The sequence below is a fragment of the Adiantum capillus-veneris genome, chromosome 10, assembly GCF_014529385.1.
Source record: "Adiantum capillus-veneris isolate H3 chromosome 10, ASM1452938v2, whole genome shotgun sequence".
Classification (NCBI taxonomy): Eukaryota; Viridiplantae; Streptophyta; class Polypodiopsida; order Polypodiales; family Pteridaceae; genus Adiantum; species Adiantum capillus-veneris.
The window spans coordinates 147,185,766-147,202,576 of record NC_140940.1 but is presented as its reverse complement, the minus strand read 5'-3'; the positions used below and the strand labels follow the sequence as shown (position 1 = coordinate 147,202,576).

Below are 16,811 nucleotides of genomic sequence, written 5' to 3'. Positions count from 1 at the left end.
AGTGTAATAACATCTGTCAAAATGCTTGCACAAACCATTTGTACAAGAGGGTTCCAAAACTGGAAACCAGTTTAATGGACTGGTCCGGACATGCAAGTCGTACAAATAGGCTCACAAAATTGCCGGTAATAATCCTCCTCGGATTTTAGACACTCCTATCTAGGAATAGGTGCAAAATTGGCTCTGGAAGTCCATGAAGCATGTCCACGTGGCACAGAGAACCATATCCCCTCCTGCTTAAGGTGAGTATTGGTATCGAGCTGCATGCTGGCCATAAGATGATCTCGAATGAATGGCCGTCTAGATGATATTCGCCACGGCTACTTCTGAGAGAGGCTCCCTCGGGTGATCTAAAAATGTGCATCTACTTGCAAACACTGGACGATGGTGTGCATCTACTCGCAAACATTGGAGTGCCTTTTGGATTAACAGTTCCCTTGTTGGTTATCGGCCAGCCTTTGTTGCCCCAACTCGGATTGTGTGAACCAAACTGCAAACCGGATTGATAAGCATAGGGCGAATGGCTGGATATGGAAACGCTAAGGCCCACGAAGGTTATCGGCCAGCCTATGTTGCCTCTACACGGGAAATTGGCAAGAACAACGCTACGTGGGAGATGAAGATGGATATATCCTTTGGATTGCCCACGAACCATGGCAAGTCCTCGATATGATGTTTATGAAACCGCCAAATAACTCCTCATAGATAGAGGCTCCTCTTAGGGCTTCGACTAGATTGCCATATGATGGAAGCTCTAGATGAATCCGGATGTGGCTGCAAATGTAGGCTCACGATGTTTGCGAACTCCCATGGTGGTTGCCTTGGATTGGAACCCTTGGGCTCCAAATTGATGGCTACCGGTTGCTAAGAAGATGCATATGGTGTGGATCCACTATATTGCCAAAGATGTGTACAGATCAATGACGATGCAATGCCTCTTATCAAACGGTGGAATTCTCCAAACAAATGGGAGAGATGGTTGTTTAAACAATGCCAAGACTTTAAAGCTAGTAGGTTGATCTGGATGGCATCTTCCTTTGTCGTCATAGGCCGCTAACAAATCCTAATACTCGCAATCGACATCTTCATGTTCCCAATGCATGTCGTCAAGGATGTGATGTGTCATGTCGAAGAAGGTATGGTTGCAAATATCATGCTACAAATTGTCTCTGCATTTGTGTAATTCAAGTAGATACAGTCCATGTCACGAGACAGGCACCACGTGCCAACGGAAAAGAACAGACTGCACAAACTTTCAACATTTCAATAACAACTGAACTGAAAGAGATAGATGACACAGGGAGTGGTGGAGTTCCACACCAAGAGAGCACTGGCCCCAAACCTTGGCGCCCCTTTCAGTATTTCTTCATATTACTTAAACTCGGTACAATGCCGGTACTCACGCTCTGCACCTTCACCCAAAAGATTGTGTCAGAGAATGAGCCCTTTGCACATATTTAAATGCCCTTGGCCTATGAAAAGCAATTTACATGAAAAGCTTCAAACTCAAAATCATATGGCCCCAAAAAGACTAGCACCGGAAAAGCTGCCATCGCGACTTGCGGAGATCTGTACAGCCCACCGACAAAAAATCTGAGATTGTCCATACAATCTTCCATGTCATCATTCCAGTGCGAAATCCGAAAATCCGTATAGTTGCCACGTCATCAATTCTCCGCATGTGTGTGTGTGGGCTTGCTTTATTTTTAATGCCTTTATGTCACATGGGGCCCATCGAACGGGGTCTCATAAGTTGGTGGGAACTTCTGCTACTTCTTCTTCTTCTGCTTCGGCTTTTGCTTCTTAGGGTTTAGGCCCCTCGACCGTGATTTGAAGGTTGTCTACGTTCTTCAGTGACTTGACACGTCAGCAATTTGTGATAGTCCAAGGTATCTCTTGTCTGATGGGGTCCCAACCAACCCTCTCAAGGGCCCCCCACAACGTTGTTGATGCGGTATTTGCAACTGATTGCATAAATGGAATCTATACACATGCAATACCTCAAGTGTAGACTCTACTGACTCAAATGGGGAATGTCGTCGCGGTAACTCTTCAAAACGAAGCACCTCCGGACTGATTTGATGCACCTTTGGATCGGTCTTGATGAGGGGTTGCTGATGGCCACCAAGGGGTAGATCTGGGGCTGATCTGCTCTCGATCTGAGAGGAAACAAGGGCTGATAGCTGGCTGCAAAAACACAGCCGATCCGTCGCGTAAAGCAGGGCTGAAAACGCAGATGATGATGATGCCGATGATGGACAGCATTGGGAGCACTCGAGGCGGTGAGGGAATGGCCGAGAAGAGGCTCAATGGGCTGCTGAAGTACCGGGGTGCAGCGGAAAGGCTAGCTTTAGTAGATCCGGGCCGTCTTAGGCGAGAGGAAGGGCTGAAAACTGAAAACGCTGGGCTGATTTGCTGCTGTAGGAAAACGCTGGGCTGATGTGTGATATTGGAGCAAAACGCCAAGGCAAAATGGTGAGCTGATTTGACGCTCCCAACTTGTGTGAAAACGCGAGGCAATGGGTTTCCTATATAGAACTTTTTAAGCCAGGTCGGAAATTTTAGGTCAAGTCGGGAAAAATGTGCAAATGTGCACACAAGGGAGTTTTTGGCCGATAACTCACTATTCTGTGACCCATTTGACGAATCAGTTGGACTGACACATTCCTCTAACCTAGACCTACATTAACATCTGTCAAGACGCTTGTACAAAACCATTTATGCAAGAGGGTTTCAAAATGGTAAACCAAATCTAATGGACTCATTCGAACATGCAGGTAGAGTGAACAGGCTCACAATTTGAGGGTGGTATTGCTCCTAGGATTCTAGACACTACTATCTAGGGATCATAGTCACCACCCGAAACAAAAACGACAGAAACGGAAACCGAAAAACCGGTGTTTCAGAGTTTCATCCGAGGTGAAAATGATCAAGAAATGGCTTTTAAAAAAAATAAATTTTTTTAGAAACAATGTATTTCATAAAACAAGTAGCATGTAGGGGCTATAGGTGTATTTTTAACCGAAACACAACAAAACATGATTAAGAAGTTTCAAAAACGTGAAGGCTTCAAAAAAAGATACGGGAAACCGTAAACCTAAAGTCTACAACCCTAGAAATTACAACTTAATAGACTATTTCAAATACTATAGAGTGTCAAATCAAGGTACAACTTACAAAATACATCATACATGTCACAAGTCAAAATTATCCATACGCTACAAGAGCCTATCTTTTCGTGTGTGCAGACACTTGTTGTTCGCTCCTAAAGTTTTGCCCACGAAGCTACTCACAATAACAGCAATTTGGAAAAAATCAAGTTTTCTCCCCAAATTTACGCTTCTAAAAAAAAAGTCCAAAACGGTGAGGAAACGGCGTTTCGGTTTCGAGCCCCCAAAACACGGTTTCTTGTTACTATGCTAGGGATAGGTGCAGAATTGTCTCTGGAAGTCGACGAACCATGTCCACATGGCCCACAGAACCATGTGCACGTGACACTACCACTGATCAAGCACATATAGGCTCTGCTTAGGAAGTAGGAGCAATTGCATGAGCCAGGTGCCGAGAAAGAAATTTAACAAGAGTGGAATCCATCGGCAAGTCTTTGTGAGTCCATGACGACGATGAAGGTAGGTGAACCAAGTGTCTAAAATCCAGAAGAGGTGCAACAATAACCGCCTCACCGGACTCCTCAACAGTAGCCAAGTAACCGTTGTTCTCCACATTTATGACATATCACCTCCTTGGATTTCTCATTAGTACCAAAACTATCATCCTTTTGTAACAGACTTGGACACTCCAAGTCGAGAATCTACCGCGACACCACAATAAATCACTTCAGAACAGTTCACAGTTCACAATTGATTCGACACTGGCCCGACGGAGTTCCGTGCCTAAAGATATTGGCCCCAAAGACTGGCGCCCCTTTTGGTATTTCTTTTTGTATTAATCTGTTGCAAAGTACAAGCGAGTGAGAGGCTCTCACTCTCAGACTCTACGTCCAGATGCTTTGAGAAGTGGGAGGCCTGCGCACTTATTTAAAGGTTTACAAGGGATGCCAAAAGCAAAGCCCCAAAAGCTGAAAATCAAAAGCTTTTAAAATAAAGCAAAAGCCCTCTGTCTCTCACAAGCTCTCTCTCTCTCTCTCTCTCTCTCTCTCTCGGGGAAATAAAGCAAAAGCAAAAGCTCTCTCTCTCTCTCTCTCTCCCCCCCCCCCCCCCCCAAAACTGCGTAGCAAAAGCGAAACTGCCGCAAGTCTTTGCTTTTTTTCTGCAGCCGCAAATCCCGCCGCAAAACGCGGGCGTCTGTACAGCCTGCCACGTATCAGTCCCAACGCGCTTTTTCCGACAGCCAGCGACGTCAGCTTTTACCGAGCTTTCCAATTCAGCTAGCCACGTCATCATTTCTGCATCCTTGCCAGAGGGTGTGTGTGTGTACTAGGCAGCCACGTCACCGAGTTGTGACGTACGCCCCTCTTGAAAGCATTGTAATCGCCCTCGATTACGCCAGCAAAACAGACAAAAGCCGTAAACTGTCTTAACAGACACTGACTGTTAGTACCGACGCACTAGGAACACACATCTAGCACATGTACCAACCGACTGTCACATCACACGACATCACATGACAAATCACATTCAACATTCATTCGGATCTCAGACCATGATTTATCGGCAATGCAATTAGCAATCGCATCTAGATTTACTCAGGACCTCATAGATGCCCGACTGACTAACCCCTATTGCAACCATGTCTATCGAGATCATTCAGACCAAAATGTTGCAGTCATTTCGTCTATCAGTTCCTGCACTTAAACAAGTCAAGACATATCAGTTTCATATTATCCGGAATTCCATTTCATAAAGTCATTACAGCAGAATACTATCAGCTCTCAATATCCCCGAAGCTCAAAAAGACATTAGTGACTGTAATATCAAAAATCGTGGCATTTGTTGACAAAGGAGCGGAGTAATTCCCGTCTTGTGCATACTCACTGCACCAGGGTTTTGGCCAAGCTGAATTCGGGGTTCCAATTGGAATAGACTATGGTAAACCAAAAGCTCCAAGGTAGTGTTTCACAATCTGAGGAGTATCTGCTAGGTCCTCCTCCTCCATCCACTTCGCATCCAATGCAGGATAGTTCTTGAATTTAACCAAAACCGCCTCATTACTTTGCGCTTAATCTTTCTGTCTTTATGTGCCAATATCTGTTCTGGAACAAGGATCGCCTCGTTTTCTTCCTCTTGGCGTTGCTGATCAAGCTCCCCGTCTTCGGACACATCGCCTCTAAGAGGCCGCAGAAGACTCACATGGAAAGCATTGTGAATCCTCCATGTTTCGGGCAGCTTCAGTCAGAAGGAGACATCGTTTATCTTTTTGGAGATGTGGAAAGGTCCATCGTATCGCATACTAAGCTTTGGAAAAAGCCTCTCCTTTCCCTTTTTCTTTCTCAAGCATGCCTTCTCAAAACGTAAGAGCACCCAATCGTTCTCCTTCAATTTCAAATCGCGACGATGGCGATCTGTTGCCTTTTTCTTTCTTTATTGAGATTTCTACAAAGCCTCACGGACCTTGGCAAAAGCCGTGTCCAAGTCGCGCGTGTACTCATCGGCTTCAAAAATCTTATCTTGCGTGCTTAGGAAGGTGGAACCTTCGTAGCACCTCCAATAATCTCAAATGGTGCCTTCCTCGTCGACGAGTGGACCGGGTTGTTGTAGGCAAATTCCACCAAAGGTAAATACTTTTCCCATTGAGTCTTTTGATCCGAGATGTAAGACTTCAATAAATGTAGAACCACTGAATTGGCAATCTCCGATTTCTCGTTAGTCTGCGGGTGGAAAGATGACGAGAACTGCAACCGCTTGCCATTGTTCTCCCAAATTGCCTTCCAAAACAAACTCGTAAATCTGGGGTCCCTGTCGGAGACAATCGTCTCGGGCATGCCATGTAATATGAAGATTTGGGCCACAAACAGTCTCGCTAAGTGATCCGGCTTGACTGTTTTGTTCACTGGAAATGAAATGAGCTTGCTTGCTAAACAATAACAGTCCAGATACCATCATGACCACTCTGTGTTCTCGGGAGATCAAAAATGAAATCCATTGCAATACTTTCCCAGGGGCGGGTGGGTATGGGCAAAGGTTGTAACAATCCTTGTGCTTTATGCGTGCCAAACTTGACCTTCTGGCATACCAAGCACCTGCCCACAAACTCGTCGACATTCTTCTTGAGTGTCGGTCAAAAGAAGTATCTCTCTATCCCTTTCAACGTGGTAGCAATGCCGCGGTGACCCGTAAAAGGTGGACATTGGCATTCGGTCATAAGCTTTTCCCTCAACGGCTGTGTAATGGACAACATGGTTTTCCTCATCAAGTAGCCATCTCGAATGGAATATCCCGCTAGTGTCTCCCCATCCCGTATCCGTGTAAAAATATCTTTAAAATCTTTATCTGTGGCATACTGATCAACCATATCCTCGAAGCTCCTATGATGTATCGCGGAAATAGCCAGAACCAACGGCTTCCGAGACAAAGCATCTGCCACCAAATTCTCCTGTCCTTGAACATGGACAATCTGGAAGTGAAATTGTGACAAGATGTTCGCCCACCGCATCTGCTCTTCCGATAGCTGCTTCTGTGACAAGAAGTAGCATGGTCTGTAAAGACAGTAAAATCCGCTAGGAGTAGATAGTGCTGCCACTTAGTCAGAGCATGGATAACCGCCAAAAGCTCTTTCTCATAAATCTGTGATGTCAATTCTGGCCTTGAGAACAATCGGCTCTCGTAATCAATGACATGGCCTTCTTGCATTAAGACCGCACCCAGACTACGACCACAAGCATCACAATATACCTCAAATGACTTTTGCAAGTCCGGCAAAGTCAAAACTGGTCCTGTAGTCAATTTCTCTTTCAAAGTCTGAAAGGTAGTCACCTCTGTGGGTCCCTACGAGAAAGGGACTCCTTTTTGTGTCAAGATATGCAAAGGGGAAGCAACCTTTGCAAACTTTCTAATGACCCGCCTGAAGTACGAACACAAGCCCAAGAAGCTTCTAACTTCATGGACATTCTGCAAATCGGGCCAATTACGGATAGTCTCTATCTTGGCCGGGTTCATCTGCACTTCTGCTGCTGACACAATGTGTAACAAAAAGTGTATCTCTGGTAGGAAAAATTCACTTTTCTTCGCATTAATCACCAACTTGTGATCTCGTAATACTTGAAAGACTTGAAGCAGATGTTCTCTATGTTCTGCCTCACCCTTGAAGAAAACAATGATATCGTCAAAGAAAGTGCCAACAAATAGTCTGTACTCTCGAAAAATCGTGTCTATCATTCAGTTAAATGTCACAAGAGCATTGGTTAAGCCAAAAGGCATCACCAAAAACTCAAATAACCCAAAAGTCGTCCGAAAGGCTGTCTTGTAGACGTCTCCCGACATGATTCGGATCTGATGATATCTACTCTTCAAATCGATCCTGCTAGAGCACGAGGATCCTTGTAATCTGTCAAGTATATCATTGATCCTAGGAATCGGAAATCTGTTCTTGATGGTGATTTTGTTGAGAGCTCTATAATTGATGCACATTCTCCAAGATCCGTCTTTCTTCAAAAGCAACAACACTTCAGAGCAATACGGTGAAGTACTAGGCTGGACAAGACCCTTTTCCAAGAGGTCTTTCACTTGGTTCATAATTTCTTCGTTCTGGGCTTGGCTCACACGGTAAGGTGGCCGGTTCGGTGGTGTGCTTGTAGGTATCAGATCAATGGTATGATCCTCAGGACGAGCGGGTGGTAACTCGCCTTGTAGGCCCTCTGAGAAGCAATCGACATGAGTGTGGAGAAAATCTTGGCGTTCTTTATCAAGTTCAGACAGATTTGTCCTATTCTTATCATTCATCTCTCTCAAGAAGATCAAGTAAACAAATAGAGTGGATTTCAAATGGCCGAAGCTGATAGAATAGAGACAGACTTGCCCTTAAGTTTTACATCAAGTACAATGGTTCTGCCCTTCTCTGTGGTCAAAGTCGCTTTTCTCGCCATATAGTCGACCACGGCGTTGTTCTTGTGGTACCAGGGAAATCCCGAGAGGACATCACAACCTTCCAAAGGCATTATGTAGAAGTCCTCATGGCCCAAGTACCCCTGACCATGCAATCGAAGTTTGCCAATGACAGGTGTAATGGCTACGTCCCTGTCGGGTGCCGCTAAAACTGCCTCTGCTAGTGGTCCCATCGGATCGGGTGTGATCTCGAGCCGCGCCGCCAATTCAAGTGAAATGAAGTTGGCCTTGGCTCCTCCATCAAAGAAAATTAGGGCTTCTTGGTCTTTCACTTTGCCCCAAGCTCGGCAAAGTTCTGTACTCTCTTCACGTGCTTGGGTCAGTATCCATGCAATCTGGAACCAGTCTTGCTTTCATCTTGCCTTTTCGTCCACGGTCCTCAGCTGCTCTCAAACTCTCTTGCCTGTCTTCATCCTTGTCGTTCTGTTCTTTTGGTGCCTTTCTAGGGCACTTCGTGGAGATATGCCTTTTTTCCCCGCATCCGAAGCACTTCCCCTCTTTGATGTAAAGAGCTCTCTGTGAAAGAGTAAGCTTGGGTCGTGCATCCTTTTCTTTCTGTTCTGGGTTACACTTGTTCTTTCTACTTTCATTGTTCGAAGTTTGTTCATTCATTTGTGTCATGATTTCATGTGTGGGGTAGGTCAAACTGCCAGAGTGAATGGCAAAACCCCGTTTCGCATGACTCATCAATTCCTGAATGGAATCTGACTTTTGTTCTAAGCAGTGATCTCGGATCTCTTTAGGAAGACCCAAAGTAAACCGCTCAATCTGCTCTGTGAATGAGATCTTCTTAAATGAAGAGGCTGGTAGAAAAGAGCTCGAGAATCTCTCGCAATATGCGTCCAAAGTATCCTTCTTGGTCATCCGAAGATGGTTCCAAGCAGTTCGTATGTCGTGTTCGTACTCTCGAGTCAACGAAGAAGAAATAAAAAGCCTTTTAAATTTCAGCCATTTAACTGGCGCTTTCCTGTTTAATTGAAGCGTGGATCACCAAGTTTGAGCATTCCCTCTGAAATAGGAAGTAGCCCTCCGAATCTTGGAGTGCTCAGTGCTCTGAGGAACGCCCTCCAGAGAAAGCTATGTCAAAGTGCGGTATGAAGGCCAAAGCCTTCGCAGCATCTCGAAAACCAGAAAAAGTGTTAAATTTAACTGATTGTCCACCTTCTTTGAGCTCTCGGACTTTCTTGCTTTTATCTTCCAGAAAGTCATACTGGCTTTGTAAAATATTTTCTTCTTTGAATAGAATCTGCGGTCGTAGGAGTCCGAACTATCTGAAGACGAGTCCTTTGTAGAGCTGTCTGAAACTGGGCGAGATTTAGACTTCTTTGCTTGCCCTTTTGCTTTTTACTTTGCTTTTTGCCTTTTTTGTCTTCGTCGCTCAAATCGAAAGAGCTAGAAGAACTCTCAGAAGAAGAAGTGGAAGAAGAACTAGGTAATCCTTCAAACCGCACACGCTTCTTCTGCTTTTTGGCTGAGGCAAAAGTAGATTGACGACCCAAATAACCCGAGAAGTCAGTTCCTTTCTTTTACTTTTTGTCGTGCGTTTCTGCTTTGTTCTGCACGTCAAAAAGCTGAGAAATCTCTGCATCAACCACCTCTTCTAATTCCTGCGCAGTAAACATCCTTGGGGTAGGAGGTTTCTTGAGTATTGGTTTGGGGGGTGGTTCAGTGATCTGTTGCCGTTGTGCATACACCTAGTCGAAGGAGGTCTGGCTAATAAATTTTGCAAATTTCGGGTCCTTCGAAAAATTTTGCATCATCTTTCCTGCGTCGTCGATCAATCGTCGACGCTCCATCTCTTCAAGCTCCACCGGAGTAGGCCGAGGCAGGCCATACCCCTCGCGTGAATCTTCTTCATGCTCTCCTCCCGCATCTCCGAATGCAGTGGGAGTCGACTGATCTCTGTCTGAAGCCATAGGTGCCGCGTAAAAAGGATCGGATTCCCCGGTAGAAGAGAAATTGGCCGCGCTCTGATACCACTGTAATAGACTTGGACACTCCAAGTCGAGAATCTACGGCGACACCACAATAAATCACTTCAAAACAGTTCACAGTTCACAATTGATTCGACACTGGCCCGGCGGAGTTCGTGCCTAGAGATATTGGCCCCAAAGACTGGTGCCCCTTTCGGTATTTCTTTTTGTATTAATCTGTTGCAAAGTACAAGCGAGTGGGAGGCTCTCACTCTCAGACTCTGCGTCCAGATGCTCTTAGAAGTGGGAGGCCTGCCCACTTATTTAAAGGTTTACAAGGGATGCCAAAAGCAGAGCCCGAAAAGCTGAAAATCAAAAGCTTTCAAAATAAAGCAAAAGCCCTTTGTCTCTCACAAGCTCTCTCTCTCTCTCTCTCTCTCTCTCTCTCTCTCTCTCTCTCTCTCTTTCTCCCCTTTGAGAGGAAATAAAGCAAAAGCAAAAGAGCTCTCTCTCTCTCTCTCTCTCTCTCTCTCTCTCTCTCTCTCTCTCTCTCTCTCTCTCTCTCCCCCCAATTGCGTAGGAAAAGCGAAACTACCGCAAGTCCTTGCTTTTTTTCTGCTGCCGCAAATCCCGCCGCAAAACGCGGGCGTCCGTACAGCCTGCCACGTGTCAGCCCTGCCCGTTTTTTCCGGTAGCCAGCCACGTATGCATTTGCCAAGCTTTCCAATTCGGCCAGCCACGTCATCATTTCTGCATCCTTGCAAGAGGGTGTGTGTGTACTAGGCAGCCACGTCACCTAGTTGTGACACCTTTTGTGCCTTTTGCTTCTGCTTCCCTTTCTCCCTCTAAATCGGGACCTCCGTAAGTGGTCCTCTTGATCCAATAACATGGGAACAAGCTTCTTCTATTTCAGATCACTAGTCCTCCTTGAAGTAATCAAGACTAAATAGAAAGCACTGTATAATGTGTCATCAAGATTATAGCCATGTCTTATGAGAGATCAGCTTCCTTGCTTGAAGAATCACCTGTTGCATCTTCTCAATGTGATCCTTCATGGACTTCGATTGCTGGGGGTCCAAAGTTTGCAAGTGTACCTGTAAGTGCACTCTCTTCATATGGTTTATCCTATTGTAAAATATCTCCGAGTGGTTAAAGATCTCTCAAGTATCACTCATGCTCTTAACATGTCAAAGTGCGTGCCGCATACATTGAGGTAGATGAAAGACTAGATCCTTGCATTAAGCCGATCCCAAGCCTGTTCAATTTGTGCAGGCTTCTCCAACCCCTTGGAAGAAAGAGACTCCGATGTACGAGCCTTTGGCTGCTCAATGCCATCATGCAACATGAAGATAAAGTCGCGGGTCTCCAACGGAAACACCAGAATCTTCCTCTCAAGCACCTCTTGCAACTTGCTGCTATGAATAGACTTTTGCAAATGCTCCAAAGCATCATCCACTGTATCTATGAGTTCTTCTTTAGTGTCTCCATCACGAGCACTCTCCGCAACATACATCTTCTTTGGTGTCATGCGATGATGATGTGGCATTGCTTTTTAATTGCAGTTATTGTGGGCGTGAGATTTCAACAGTGTTTGCTTTTGGAAGCACCCGCTTTTTTTAGTAGTTGCTTTTGGGTTTGGTGCCTATAAACTAGTGCCCGAGGGGTCACTTCCAAGTTCTACCATATCAGTGCATGGTTGCATAGTTGCAAACGGACTCCCCAATAGTTGTACTCTGCGACTTATTATATGAAAAAATGAACCGAAAGGGGCACTTGGCTCTGGGGCCATTGCATATGGAAGTGGAACTCCGCCACTTCATGTCTCGACTATAGATTGTTTTCAAGTTGAAATGTTTTCTTTTATTTCTTTGTGTTTGTGTGCTGTGGATTTGCTTCCTCGCCGGTGGCTCGTCGATTACAGTGGTATGAGAGCTTCAATTGATTCTTCTTCTACGTAGGATCCAATCCTATTTTTTGCAACACATGGCATGGATTTTGATTGAGAATCCGACTAGGAAAGGGAAGGCATCCCACCTATAGTTTTACGGGATGAGAACCCAATAGCAATGGTGATTCTAACAATGACATATCGGTTGAAGAGGAGTTAGATGACGAACTCTAAGAATCCTTAATTGAGGATTCACAACTTGTAGATCTCCGGCGGAACCCGCAAGTTAGCATCTATGCGAAGCGACTTAGGAAGTATTCAAATATGCTGAATATATGAAGGATTAGCGGATTTCTACGAGAGATGCCGGAAGGTCGCTAACCCTCCTCTCAAGTAAGCAAAGATTCCGCAAAAGTGGAAAAGAAGACTTACGAATGAGGAGTTTGTTAAAGCAACGAAGCGCCAATTCAACAAGCTGATGAAGCGTTCGAAACACTCACGAAAAGGATGGAATTTTGAGTCTTTTCGAGGAAATGTTGGACAATAACCCACTCTCATAAAGCTTGCTGTTGCTAAATGGACTGTTTTCTAATTTTTAGAGTAATTTCTATTTATTGAAATTAGGATATCTAAATGTGTACACTTGAATCGTAAAGGTTAGGAGCTGTAGATCTACTGGAATTGATAAAAGCCATTAGGAACGGACAACTCTAATGTGCCATATGATGGGTGACATTAAGCATCGCGAAGGGGTTGTACTACTAGTTCTGTGGGTGAGACCGGGAAGTGGATATTCCTGATGTGTCACATGATGTGTGACGGGAGCATCAGAAAGGGAATATTCCTTTGGCACGACAGAAAATTCGAACTTGAAAAAGGAATATGCGTAAAGACACAAGCACAAGAAAAAAGATGGGTTCTGTGAAGCTTTTTCTAAAAGCGAAATATTTTTAAGTGCTTTTCGGGAAAAGTAGATGCTTTTGTGCGAGGAATCTCTGTCTACATTGCATCTGCGCCTCATAACTGCATCTAGGGACGCCTGGGAAGTGTTGTGCAGCATCCGTTTTGAGCTCACTGAGTATTATTGATTTTTTAAATAGGTTCACACAATTATAAAAATTGACTGGCCGCCCACTTAATAAATGGGTAGCCAATGAGTAAAATAAAGCAAGGCTTTTAAAAAAGACTAGCGCTGGCCTTTGGGCTGAAAATTATGTTCGATCTCTCTCTCTCTCTCTCTCTCTCTCTCTCTCTGTCTCTCTCTCTCTCTCTCTCTCTCTCTCTCTCTCTCTCTCTCTCTCTCTCTCCTGCATCGCCAAAATTGGCCGCTAGCCCTCTCTCACCTCTAGCGCTACCTCTATAGCTATTGTTGCCGGCTTCCTATCCCCTATTCCTGCCAGTCCCCAGCGCCTATAAAATCAGTCAGCTCTCTTCCTCTATCTCCTAGCTTTCACCAACGCTAGCTATTGGAGATTCTGCCGTCGGGATTTTGCAAGTGATCGTGCGAAGCCAGCGTGCGAAGGTCGCTTTTCCGCACTTATAGCGATAGGTAACGATTGTGAATACGATCTACAAGAAGTTGTTTCGTGTTTGTGCTTTTGCAGGTACTTTGTCACGGAGGAGGAGCAAAGGAAACTTGGCCTAGGCTCAGGAATTCTGAAAATGGAATCAAGAACGGTTTGCGGAGTTTTGCACTCCGTGTGCAGACGAAATTGGGAACTCGTCTCTAAACAATCTCCCGCACGGGAAGGAATTGACCATTTAGTCTGAGATTTAGAACGGAGGGGTTACTCTGGTTCTTGTGCTTGCAAAAAGATTCTCCCGAATAAAGATTCTCTTTAGTGTTTTGGGGGGGGAGGGGGGGGGGGGAGAAGCCCATCTTCTGGTCCCCAATATTGTGTCGATCTTCTCCCTTGTCTCTTTTGATTGAGAGTCTATTTAGTTTCAGCTTGTTGATTATTCGTACGCCCTTGCTTGTGAGAGTGGTAACAGAGCTCGGATTCCTCTCTTGCTCTGTAAAGGAGGATGATTCTGGTAAGGAACCGGAAGAACCATGACGAGTCACGAAAGAACTGTTGAAGCCGAACCTCAGCAAGTACGAGTTCAACTGGTGGGATTGCAACAGCTTCTCACGTTGTCGGCTGTCCAAAAGGTTTTGGAAGGAATCAAGAAGTCACAAGGGACAAATGCATAAGGAAAATCGTGCCGGTGGTAACAACCCGTAGGAGGAAAATGGGGAAAGAGGTGCTGAAGCGCATGATGGATCTCCTAATCGGAACAAACGGCCTTCCAAGAGCAAGGGCTAGGAAAAAGAACTCTCTCTGCTGAACGAAAGCAAGGATGTCTATATCTCTTCTCCATCATACTCTCCTGATTCTTCTACTTCTTATACAATATCTAAACCTTCTTCAAAGAAGAAAACTCCTACTACTACCTTACGTAATACTAAAGATGCGAGTCTTCAAATCCAGTGACAAGGATGTCAAGTTTGACAGTTACACAGGATGGAGAGATATCTCCAAGGCACTGTCTTTTATCAGACAGTTTGAAGTTGCTTTTGCCAACGGAAACTTTACTAAAAAATCCAAGTCGCGTCATGTTGGGATGTATCTCAAGGAGACGGCAAGCAACTGGTGGTTAGCCAAGATTCTGGAAGGTACACAAGGCGGAACGTGGACTCAATTCAAATCTGAATTTTATGAACAAGTTCTTCGCGTGACTTTGAGAAGGACATTCGGAAGGAATGCAATTGGCTCGCCTAGACTCTACAAGTTGTTGTTTCGTGTTTGTGCTTGTGTAGGTACTTTGTCGCGAAGAAGGAGCAAAGAGGACTGGGCTTACGCTCAGGGATTCCGGAAACGGAATCAAGAACGGTTTGCGGAGTTTCACACTCTGTGTGCAAGCGGAATTGAGATTTCTTCTCTCGGGAATCTCCTGCATGGGAAGCAATTCATCATCAAGTTTGAGATTTAGAACAGAGGGGTTACTCCGGTTCTTGTGCTTGTAAAAAGATTTTCCCTAATAAAGATTCTCTTTTGGGGGGGGGGGGGGGGGGGCGGGGGGGACCAACCCATCTTTTGGTCCCCAATACTGTGTCGATCTTCTCCCTCGTCTCTTTTGGTTGAGAGTTTTTTTATTTTCACCTTGTTGATTATTCATGTGCGCTTCTGTTTGTGACACTCGCAACAAATCGATCTAAACGGAACCATTGTCGAGATGTGAACTTTGAGGACAACTTTGGTCCTAGTGCGCTCCAATTCAAGTGAAGATGACAAAGAAAGATCAAAGAAACGAAAGTATAAGAGGACCAGATTGTATTGGGAGAGCAGCATGTGCCAACTCAAAACAACAATTTGGAATAGACTTTTAGCACTTCAAAATAATTTTTTTTTGGGGGGGGGGGGGGAGAGGAAGAAGAATTTTAACGTCGTAGGAAACTATCCTAAGAGACCTTAAAGATCTATCTGACGAGGAGAGTTGAACTCAAGACCTGTTATTCAAGAGGGAAATGGCATAACCAATCTACCACATTTGGGTGATAGAAAGGTTATACCATTTTCCTCTTCTTATTAGAGCGCGCGCACACGCACGCGCGCGCGCACACAGACCCACAGACACCGGAGAAGAAGAGAGAGAGAGAGAGAGAGAGAGAGAGAGAGAGAGAGAGAGAGAGAGAGAGAGAGAGAGAGAGAGAGAGAGAGAGAGAGAGAGAGAGAGAGATCCACACGTGATAGGCTTTTTTGGCATCCGTTGGGGATTATATTGTACTCAGTAATATACAGCCCTGATTTTTCCAAAAAAAAAAAAGAAAAAAAAAAGAAAAAAAAAAGAGAGAGAGATCCACACAATAGTCACTAAGTGGTGGGGTTCCAGTGATGATGTGGCAGTTGTATGGACGCTCGTGATTTGCGCTGATGACGTGGTAGGCTGTACAAAATTGCGCGAAACGCGCTGACTGTTGATGATGTGGTAGATTGTACAGATAGCTCTCAGTGCGCTAGCTTTTGAGCACCAGATGCTTTTAGGACTCCTAGCTTTTCATGTAATTGCTTTTGAGAGGCCAAGGGCCTTCAAATATGTGCCATGGGCTCAGTCTATGGCACTTCTCCACATGGGAGTGCAGAGGACAGAGTATCGGCTTGTATTGAGTTGAAGTGTCACAAATTGCTGATGTGTCAAGCCACTGAAGAACAGAGCCCACCTGTAGATCCTGGTCGAGGGGCCTAAACCCTAGAAGAATGAGAAGCAGTAGAAGAAACAGAAGCAGTAGAAGAAGTTTCACCAACTTGCAATGTCTTGCCGAGTGGCCTATTTTTAAAGAGGAGTTTCCACTAACTTATGGGACCACGTATGATGGGGCCCAAGTGATCTAGAGCGATTAAATAAAGCGAGACACACACACACACACACAAACCCCCCCCCCAACCCCCCCCCCCCCCCCCCCCCCGCCAAAAAAAAGGAAGAAAAAAAAAAACTTGCATGGAGATCTAATGCTTTATCGTTAGTTGTATGGACATCCCACTATTGCGCTGACATGGTGTACGGACTGCAACGATTCTTGCTAGGTGCTGACGTGGCACCTGTACTGATTTCCGTAATTTGTGCTAGCTAATTTCAGTGTCAGCTCTTGGGCCAAATGCTTTTAGACTTTATGCTTTTCATGTAAATTGCTTATGAAGGGCCGAGGGCCTTCAAATATGAGCCAAGGGCTCATTCTCTAGCACGCTCCCACGTGGAGGTGGACGGGGATGAAATGTGGTGGTTGTACTGAGTTCAAGCAATATAAAGAAATATCGAAAGGGGCGCCAGCTTTTGGGGCCAGTGCTCTCTCGGGGTGGAACTCTGCCCTCCCCATCTCATGTGTCGTGCATCTCTTTCAGTTCAATTGTTATTTGAAGTGCTTAAAGTTGTTCAGTTTGTTCTTGTTCGTTGGCACGTAGTGCCCATCCC

At 45.1% G+C, this 16,811-nt stretch overlaps 1 protein-coding gene across 2 annotated transcripts in view; it reads left to right on the top strand.

The window, feature by feature from the left end:
- The window catches only part of LOC147449818 (tRNA synthetase beta subunit family protein), a 110,375-nt gene that overhangs the window by 27,883 nt on the left and 65,681 nt on the right, over positions 1–16,811 (top strand). The gene's annotated exons all lie outside the window — the stretch shown is intronic.